The sequence below is a fragment of the Podarcis raffonei genome, chromosome 3 (genome assembly GCF_027172205.1).
Source record: "Podarcis raffonei isolate rPodRaf1 chromosome 3, rPodRaf1.pri, whole genome shotgun sequence".
In the NCBI taxonomy this organism is placed as follows: Eukaryota; Metazoa; Chordata; class Lepidosauria; order Squamata; family Lacertidae; genus Podarcis; species Podarcis raffonei.
The window spans coordinates 23,101,668-23,112,568 of NC_070604.1; positions in this window are offsets into that span (position 1 = coordinate 23,101,668).

Consider the following 10,901-nt stretch of genomic DNA (forward strand, 5'->3'; position numbering starts at 1 on the left):
GTACATGGGAACAGTTTCCCACCTATGTCCCAAGTTCCTACATAGTTCATAACAAGTAGTCAATATGAAGAAATGGGGAAAAATTGGTGAGAGTAACTAGTTTCTTCTGTTTTAGTATAACAATCAAGGCAGGACTTGCAGATCTCACTTGCTTTGAGAACTAGGAACTTCTGGTGACAGCATAATTTAGATCCACTTTGGATGTTTTGTTGGAGGAGGAAAAACAAATTGCAAATCACTGCTTCTTGCTCTTTCCATCTTTGTCCTGTAGCATTTGAACCTCAAAACCACCCCCTTTCTTGTGGTTTCAACACTATTTCTTTTGGCATCTCTTGGTGGTGCTGAGTCAAAATAAAAACACACAGAGGTGTTCATGCAAGTGTTGTTACCTCCCTTCATGTACTGATCCACTTTAAAAAAATGTAAGACTGCTGTTAATTAGCAGAAACCATCTGCTTATTTCTGATCATGGAAATATTCTCCATATCAACCTGATACCAAATATGCTACAGCTGTTCCTCTGTAGGCTCCCCTGTGATTTTCTATACACTTATTTCAATGACCCAAGTCAAGTATGGGAGATTTGGGTGGACTATGGGAAAGTTGAGAGTGAGTTTCCTAGGTTTTCAGCATGTGTTCAGGGGTTGAAACAGGCACGTCTAAAAATAGATTGTTCCCCCCCCCTACAGCAAACAAAAGTATCCCCCCTCCAAAGGTAGCTGGAAAAAGATGCAGATTTAATGGTGATCTACTTTAGGTCCTGCTTTTCTTTCACATGCATTATCTCAGATGCACATTTCTGTATATCTCTGCCTATATCACAATGCTCATTTTGGTCCCACTGAACTGATTGAGATGAACTATTTGTATGCACATAAAGATGAGCATCACCACCCAAAGTACCTGTTGCTCTAGGTGACCAGTTGCTTGTGATCATAGTTGGAATGTGGCCAACATTTCCATGGTTCCTTTGAGAAAATGTTTGGGAGCAGCTCTTCTTTTTTGCTAAAAAAATCCCCCTTCTGTTTGAACACTCGGCTTCCTAAGGAAAGCTGGTTTTTGCTGTTCATGATTATTGATATTTTGACTCAGCAAAGGAAAGACATCAAGCAGAGAAATTACAATGGATGGTTTGTGCTCACTTGAACTATTATAAAAGAATTAGTGAAAGGTGTAGAGCCACAATTTGTTTCTATGGTCCAAACCAAACATCTTATTGAAGTGCACTATTTATTTGGCATTATAGAGATAATGAAAAATTGAAGAGCTTAACTTTGTAAATTACAATCCTTTTGCAGAATGTTTGCCTTTGTGCAAGCAGCTACACTATATTAATGCATCTTCTCAAATGGAAATGCCATTAAAATTGAGCTGTACATTTTTTACCACTTTGAAACGGGAAGCTGTTTTTGTTTTTGTTTTTTACAAAAGGCAAAGTGACCAATTAAGTCTAAGTCCAATTAAAACTGGAGTTGTACTCAAGATGATTTATTCTGTAGAACTTGGCTTTAGACATACACACCACATGTGGCATTCAGAAAGAGATTTTGTACAGCAGGGATGTAGAATCCATGGTCATGGGAACTAGCCTGCTCTCTGTCACTATATTAAACTATTAACACTTCTCAAGATAAGAATGCAGGCTTGCTCTTTCAAGTGAACCCGGCATCAAAAGCATCATTGGGCAGCTCACAACAGACGTCACCACCTTGCCTCCCATTTCTAGTGCTCCAAAGAGCACCAGACAGATGCTATTGTCATTGTTATCTGATGCTGTTTTCTGCCCAAAGGAAGTGCAGATAGTGCTGATGAAGAAATTGGCACAACAACAACAACTTTATTATTTATACCCCGCCCATCTGGCTGGGTTTCCCCAGCCACTCTAGGTGGCTCCCAACAGAGGACTAAAAACAGAATAAAACTTCAAACATTAAAAACTTCCCTAAACAGGGCTGCCTTCAGATGTCTTTTAAAAGTCAGGTAGTTGTTTATTTCCTTGACATCTGATGGGAGGGCGTTCCACAGGGCGGGCGCCACTACCAAGGAGGCCCTTTGCCTGGTTCTCTGTACCCTCACTTCTTGCAGTGAGGGAACCACCAGCAGGCTCTCAAAGCTGGACCTCAGTGTCCAGCAGCTGCCCATCGATAGGATGTTCTTCTCAGCGAGGCCTATCTGTCACCTGGTTTGCCATCATTTTCTCACCAGGCAAGTAAGTTTTTTTCTCTCCAGGTATTTGGTCAATGCCCATGATTGGATCTCCCCACCCCATGATAATGTTTTTAATAAATCTGTGTATTTTAAAAATTGTATTTCATTCTTAATGCAGATTACTTCAGGATGTTATTTTTGCGGTTGGTGACACGTAAATTCAATGAACCTAACCTCAGTGCCATTAAGAACTTTGCTGGTTCCATTGTAAAGATTAACCTGATTTAATAGACACAAAGCATTCTTTCTGGACAGTTGGAAGTCCTATTTGATAGTGGCAATATAAAAATCTTGTTAAAAGTAAATCCGCCATCTGTAATACTTCACTTGCAGCAGGGACTTTGATTATCTAAACATTTCATTGAATGAACCAAGCAACATTAGACTCTGATCAAAATTAGAAGTGTTTCAGTTCCCAGGAAATAGGAATAATGTCTCATTTTTACTACAGCCATAGATAATAGCGAAGTACCTACACTTAACAGCACGTTAATGTCTAAAGAGTAAAAATAAAATTATTTTCTGCTTCAGGAAAAAGTCCTGCGACACAGCTGACGACTCAAGATGAAACTGGGGAAATTGAGCCAAGAATTCCCTCCCTCCCTCCAACTGTGGAGTTATGATTATGACACTAATAACACTTTCAAAATGTATTGAAGGTTTAATGAAATTTACTACAACTTCATACCGCCCTTTTCTTTATGAAAGGGTAACTATAACAATAAGGAATTCTTCACTTTGCACAAAACACACAAACCAAAGCTACAAAAGGAGAATGGGAAACTCTTTGCAGGTGTCGATCCTGAACCCCACGGCGTCTTCTTACTTGGGAGAAGTGCATTATATAAAATAATAGCATCTGTTCCCTGCCATCAACCTCCTGGCCATTCTCAGAGAAAGCTATTCCCTCTGCCTTTTGCTGGATTATACATGTGAGTTGGCTTTGTATAGGCTGAAGTGGTCAAGGGAATTCATAGCTGGTTTTCAATTTGAGTTTATGCATCTCTGTCAGCATTACAAAGGATCCATTAGCCCCTGCAGCTAATTGATAGAGTTGAAATGAACAGTGGCTCTATTCTGATGCCTGCATGGTGGTATGGGCAGATGTGGGAGCCTTCTCCAACTTCCTGGTGGTGGAGCTGTGTCCATTAACTTTAGAACGGCAGATCACTGTCTATTACAGAAATTAATTGCAGGTGTGGACTTCTGCCTGGGCTAACGGATCAATCTAAAAATAGACCTGGAGCTGCAAACCAGTCCCTTAATTATTTTGATTTGATTCCACTTCAGCAGCGCTTGGCAGATTCGTTTAGTTCTAGCCAAGCCCACAGCAGTCGCTTTTATTTATTTTTTAAGTATGGTAACTGGTCTGAAGCAGTTAAATCTAATTTGTCACAGAAATATGCTTATTTCTGGGACACAAGCGCTGCATATTTAAGATTAAACTGGCATGTTAATAGCCATATTAAGAGCTCTGGCAAAGAAGACTGGCGTGATGGACGGCACTTAGACTAAGTCTGTGGTGCAGGATCTTCGTCACATCCTTATAAATCCAGAGAATTACAATGAGGGAGAGTGAATGGGGTGTGTATTGCTTCACTGGGAGAGCATGATTTGGGATGCTTTGAGCATTGGACTGTTGTGGGCAAACTTTCCCCCAAAGAATCAAGCCTTATATGCATTTCTGGGGACTTCTTTTTAGCCTGGCATGCCTTGTGCACATTGGCGAATGATCCAGGAGAGTCACCAGTCATCAGTGTAAATCACATCATTGTGCAGTGGCATCAAAATTATGGCATTCGTTCTTTCAAAAACAATCCATTTGCTGCATGCAGTCAAGGCTGCTATGACAAACGCAAAGGGGCATGCTTGGAATGGTTATGTGAGCCAGCCTTTAAGCAAATAGGTTCACTGAAGAGAGCATCCTGGTATGGTGTCCAGCAGGATAGGGGTTAATTTCGTCCTCCCTCTTATACACCTAGAAAACCAGATGCGTCTCAGTAATTCAACCTCTTTTTTTCTGGGAGCAGATTACCCCCTGCCCATGGAATGGTTTTACCCTTTCAGATTAAACAACAGAATTGGCTGACTTAACAGTACAATCCTAAACACGTCTACTCAAAATTCAGAGCTAAATTTAGCAGGAAGGATCAAATATGTCAATTTCAGTTTCTGCTTTTTAAATGTATGCATTGTTTATTTTGTTTATGATTTGCTGCTAGATTTCAATTTACTGATTACAATGAAAATCGATAAGATTTCTCATTTTCAGTCTTCAGTTTTCCACATTTCCATATCAGTTTGCATTTTTTAATTTTAAAAAAATCATCATGGAAACCAGCACTTCACTGCATTTTTATCCTAATATTCACATTTTGCTTGAAATTTTGCCTAACATGCATATTTTTGGTAGAGCTATTTACCTTAATATAATGCAATTTTTAATATTATTTTCACCAATATATGATATATTTTTTAATGCTCATTTCAAAGTATATGCATTTTAATTGGCTTTGCAGTAGTGGCATAAAATGAGATGTCCTTTGTGGATCAGTAATTGATTAAGTAACAGAAAGCAATGAGTAGGAATAAATGGGCAGTTCTCTGAATGGAGGGACGTCAAAAGGAGTGAGGCCTGTGGTTTATAACTTGTTCACAAACAACCTAGAGTTAGAGATAGGGTGGGCCCAATACATTTTGGCATCTGAGGTGAACCACAAAATAGCATCTCCCTCCCCACCAGGGAGGGACACGGGTGGCGCTGTGGTCTAAACCACAGAGCCTAGGGCTTGCTGATCAGAAGGTCGGTGGTTCAAATCCCTGCGATGGGGTGAGCTCCCGTTGCTCGGTTCCTGCTCCTGCCAACCTAGCAGTCTGAAAGCACATCAAAGTGCAAGCGGATAAATAGGCACCCCTCTGGCGGGAAGGTAAACAGCGTTTCTGTGCACTGTTCTGGTTCGCCAGAAGCGGCTTAGTCATGCTGGCCACATGACCAGAAGCTGTACGCTGGCTCCCTCGGCCAGTAAAGCGAGATGAGCGCTGTAACTCATCTCGCTCAGCACTGTAACTCTGTGCTCAGCACTGTTCCATTTTAAAGTTAGTGTTTGATGCAAAGTTCTACAGTCCGTGTGTGTTTGTCCTTGTGCTATAGCCCCACGAAACATGATACTTGCTATTAATTACAGAAAGAGTCAAATGCGTTTTCTGCTTATGATAAAATGTTCAGCTAAGAACGCAAGCTTGGCTTTAAGTACAGCAATTTTTACTTCCCTTCCGAAGATGACCAGATGCTTTTTTGCTTTAATGGCACATTCATTATTTGCTGGTGCCATATTCTCGAGTTGTCTAGCTGTTTTATTGCAAGTGTTTCCTCATCTACAGCTGTCAATAAGTTTTAAAAGTTATTTTTTATCTCCATAGACTTTTTACATCTTTGGGTGCAGCATACCTATGAAAATAAGTCTTATTTGGTTGAACAGCAGGATCATTCCCTTTGCCATTTGATGACTTGTATTCCTGGAGCAATTGTTTCAGTTGCCCCAACATGTCTAGATTGTAACCTGTCTTTTTTTTAGTGAATAAATATCAGTGGTTTTGTTGTTTATAAATTCCAATGACACTGAAAATGGAATCAAAGGATCCTAGAAACCAAATTCATATTATAAGATAGAGGTCCGTGGCTATATATTGAAATGCTACTACAGTATATATTGAAATGCTACTACAGTGGTACCTTGGTTCTCAAACGCCTTGGTACTCAAACAACTTGGAACCTAAACACTTGAAACCCAAAAGTAAGTGTTCCAGTTTGCAAACTTTTTTTGGAAGCCAAACATGCTCCGTTTTGAGTGTTACGCTTCCAATTTGAATGTTATGCTGACAATTTGAGTGCCACACTTCTGTTTTGAGTGCCACACTTCCGTTGTGAGTGTTATGCTGAAGTCTGTCTGTTTTTGCTATTTATTTCATATTTTTCTTTCTGCAGCTCTTTTGTTTTTGTGACTGTGTGGAACCCAGTTCAGCTACTGATTGATTGTGGGACTGCAATACATTGTTTATTGCTTTCATTTTATAGATCAACGGTCTCATTAGATAATAAAATTCATGTTAAATTGCTGTTTCAGGGATTGTTTTTAAAAGGCTGGACCTGATTAATCCATTTTGCATTACTTTCTATGGGAAAGCACGCCTTGGTTTTCGAATGCTTTGGTTTTGGAATGGACTAAGTTTGAGAACCAAGGTACCACTGTAGTTCAATGTATAGCGTCAACAAAGTAAACCCCTTGTTTAGACTGGCCTGCCCCATGAAGCCAAGTGTAGTGGTTGCCTCAGACAGCAGATCTGGGCCCAAGGAGCACGCTGCTCACTGCCACACCCTCCCATGTTGGTATGCCACACTGCTTTCTGCCACCACACCATGGCTCCATCACCACTGCCTCCTTTGCCATAGACATGCCCCATTGTGGGCACAGCCACCCTTCTCAGTGGCAGTATTGGGGGATGTGCCCATGGCAGTGGTGTGCTTCCAACAGCAGAAGTGGCAGGGGTATGGTGGTGCAGGTGGAGTAGCAGCAAATGTCCTAGGCTGGCCCTGATCCCCCCCTTCTTACTCTGCTGATAACTCTTCTTACTGTGCTCACAACCACTTAGGTGGGAACTTTAGCGGATTATATCACTCAGAAAACAAAAACTAGATGTGCTAGTTTTTGGGATAACTCAAGAATCTCGATTTTGATGCAACCAACTTAACAGAGATGGTCAGTGGAATCCCATCTTCAACAAGTTTTAATATCTAATGAGAGAGAAATAAGGATTTAGTCGGCCATCTAATAGCAATAGGGCAAGGCGTGTGGAGCCAGTAGGGTAGTCCTTGGCGAAAGTAATGCCCTCCACTCCCAAATTCTATGATAAATAGTTTTGAAACACTGTTTTTTTGACATTCAGCAGCATTTCCCTTCCTCTGCTGGATATGATGAATGTATTCATTTTGTGGTAACTTGCAGAACTGAACTTGAGCGATCAGTGGGCTAGATTCAAACTGTCCATTAACGAGACTTATATCTGACAGCTTTTAATATTGAGGGGTAAAATGCTTCAGTGTTTAAATCAGCCAGAAAAAAGCACACGTTGTTAGAAAGATAGGATATAAAAGAAGCAATTTGTAAAGTGTTTAATTAGCCCATTACTCTAGTACATTATTTTCCACTGAGTTTGAATGTCACTTTCTTCCTTATCCCAAGAAACCCATAATTTTGATTATGGGCAGAGTGGCAACCCCACGTGAAACCTACCAAATACTAAAGAGCACAAGAAAGGTAGTTGGTGGGTGGTGATTTACAGTGTTCAAAAGCATTCTGCTTTAAGAGAGTATTGATGTTTATCAAGAGACAGCAAGTTCCATCAAAAAGCCTGCAATTTTTAATATTTTTATTTTTTATTTTTGCAGAAGAAATCTCTATTCTCACTTTACACTAAAAGGTAAAGGTACTTTGATGCTAATGTAGAACTGTGGGTCTTTAAAGTCAAAATTCCCATTATTCTGTGGAAGATCTTATGGACAGTCACTGAAACAAATTTCAACCTTGAATTAGAAGATGCAGTTATAGAACTACCAACTTACCATGAGTCTCAGCTTCTGTACCAAAAGTGAAGGAAGATAGCATTTGTTTTCTTAAATGTCAGATGTTACATCCGCATTGATATCTTTAAAAAAACAACAACCTGTCAGCTCTTACTTCAGTTGTTCAATGCCTTTTCAAAAAACAAACACAGGTTGTAACACACATTCTTGTGGCATTCCGTACTCACTTTTCTCTATTTAGAAAATAGAAGGCAGGCATAAGTGGTCTATCATTTAACCAACTGCTTATTTGTTTCCATGCCATAACTATTTCTATTTTTAACACCATTACAATTGGCTTAAAAGCTTCTTGAAATTTCTAGCATTTGGGGCTGATATTTCCCTCTGTTTTTTCTCTCTACACCTTTAGTAACAATAGATGAGTTGAATTACTTTTTGCTTCCTTTCACAAAACACAAAAAGTGTGTTGACTATTCCTTAACATCCTTACATATTTGAAGCAATGCCTTCTCCCAAGGCTGAGTCTATGTTGGAGGGGGCCCTGGTCAAAATGTCTTCCAAATGGTCCATTCCTACATTGGTATGCCTCCTCTGACTTGCCTGCCATTGGTAGTGCTCCAATCCAATGGCTTGTTTCAGGATCCACCACTTTAATTTCCCAGATTGCTCTAGGACACTGTGGGAAATTTCAAATAGGCCAGAAAATACTCCTACCTGAAGTCCTGGACAGCTGTTGTTAGTGAGGGCAGAGAACACTGGCCTAGATAGAAGAGCAGTGCGATAATGTAAGCAGGGGAGGCTTTAGGTGAAAGAGACTGGTTCGGTTGTGGTGGGAGCATAGCCTTGGGGTGCCTCTGGGATGCCACAACTATGATTTAGAATGGAGCATGACAGAAGGGCTGAAGTTTGCTGTCTCCTGGGACACCACTGAAATTTGAGACTCCAAGATCCGCCACTGACGTAAGACAACTTCACATGCTGTGATACACCCCCTTCTGACATAGGACTCTCCCATATCTATATTCTCCTGTGTCATGTCTTGATTGTGAAAAAAGGAAAATAGAACTCTGTAATCACTCTGTAATCCCGGCAAAAGATTGGAGATAATGTGGATGCACAACTGAACCGCAGTCCCTGCCTTGCAGCTATTTCAAGCCCCAAACCTCAAAATGCAATTGCATCTCAAAAATTGCCGGTGTGTAGTTTGCAAAGTGCATGGGTTATCTTTTGCATATTTGTGAAGAACATGGGGAAACCAGAACTGCTTTGATCTTTTTGAAGCTGATCTTCTTGCAGAGGAAGAGCTGCATCTACACATTTTAAAGAATGTGCAAGTCTTTTCCTATCGCAACTGAATTGCTGATGGTTGGGGAGGGAAGGAACAAATCTGAGCCACAGCCAGTCAGGCTCCCAGATCCCCATCTATGCTCTACCCCAATCTTCTCCATCTTGGTACCCTCTAGGACAGGGGTCAGCAACCTTTTTCAGCCGTGGGCCAGTCCACCATCCCCCAGACCATGTGGTGGGCCAGACTATATTTTGAAAAAATATATGAACGAATTCCTATGCCCCACAAATAACCCAGAGATGCATTTTAAATAAAAGCACACATTCTACTCATGTAAAAACACCAGGCAGGCCCCACAAATAACCCAGAGATGCATTTTAAATAAAAGGACACATTCTACTCATGTAAAAACATGTTGATTCCCAGACCAGATTGAGTAGGCGATTGGGCTGCATCCGGCCCACAGGCCTTAGGTTGCCTACCCCTGCTCTAGGAGTTGCTAGATTCCAGTTCCCAACAGTCCCAGCCAACCAGGCATGATGGGATTGTAGTTCAACAACATCTGGAGGGCACCAGATTGGTGAAGACTTTATTTTTCGCTGCATATATACCATAAAACATGAGGCAAGTGATGTAACAGACCACGAGACCCCAATACATATTTTAATATTCTAAAGCAGTAGAAAGTGGCCATGTAGCATTATAATATTTTGTCCAAACTTTAAAACGGCCCACAGAAGATGTTGATGGTTTCATTCCCTCACTCTCCTTTTGGGCAACGTCTGGACCTTTCCCAACTTTTGGATGAACTATTTCCTTGACCTACGGCATTTAAAATGACATACAAGCATTTTGGTCAATACTATGTTATTTCACTGAGTTGACAAGTGCTTGATGGATAGAGGGAAAGTCTTGGGCAAAGTAGCTACTCAGAAGTTTGGTAGATTATGAGCCTCCTACTTCATTGCTTCAGTTTATAGCGTATTTGGGAAGCTGTTCCCACCCCCACGCCCAAAAAGAAATGAAAATGCCAACATCATTTGGAGGACAGCATGTTGGCGAAGTCTACACTATAACATAAGCAGACCAGAACTGGGAAGTAAGAGGCAAAACGTGTAGCATGGCTTAAACTCAGGCTGCATTCTATTCATATAAATAAACATCTGCAAAGAGAGTGAAAGGTGCAGGCAACTGGGGCTTCCGGGTTGACGCTTCCGGCAATGGCGGAGCTCCTCCGATCGGGAGGAACTTGCTCCGTGAAAAGCAGGGTCTGACCGCCACGGCGAAGGCGGAGACCCACAGAAATCACAGGCGGGAGAAGCCTGTGAACTTGGGATTCGGCTGGCACCTCTTGCGCCTCCCCTACTCACGGGGAAACCCTGTTTTGGGGATCCGGAGCGACGTGGGGTGAGTGGTGCGGTGCTTTGAATCGACTGCTTCTTTCATGGAGTGAAGCCGCATTGCTGTTGCCAGAGAGCGCTGACTTTTTCCTGTGGACAATTGGACTTTAAACAACTACCCGTGAGTAGACTGGAAAATTTGGATCTTCAAATATTCTAATTTGGCAAAGTAGCGGGAAGGCTTTAAACAGGAAGTCTGCCTCCCGTTTTTGTAAATAGATTGAAGCAAAGGCATTACAAACTAAAGTCTCTGAAAGTTTTTGGATAAAGGATTAAAATTCCACTGGTTAAAAATATCAAACCCCCCTTGGAAGCAGGAGAAGAGGGGGGAAACCGTGGACCTAGGGAGAACCTGCAGGAGAGAGGGAAAAGTAAACTACCACTGCTCTGAACCTGAGGACAGTCTGCCTGATGACGTTTGGGG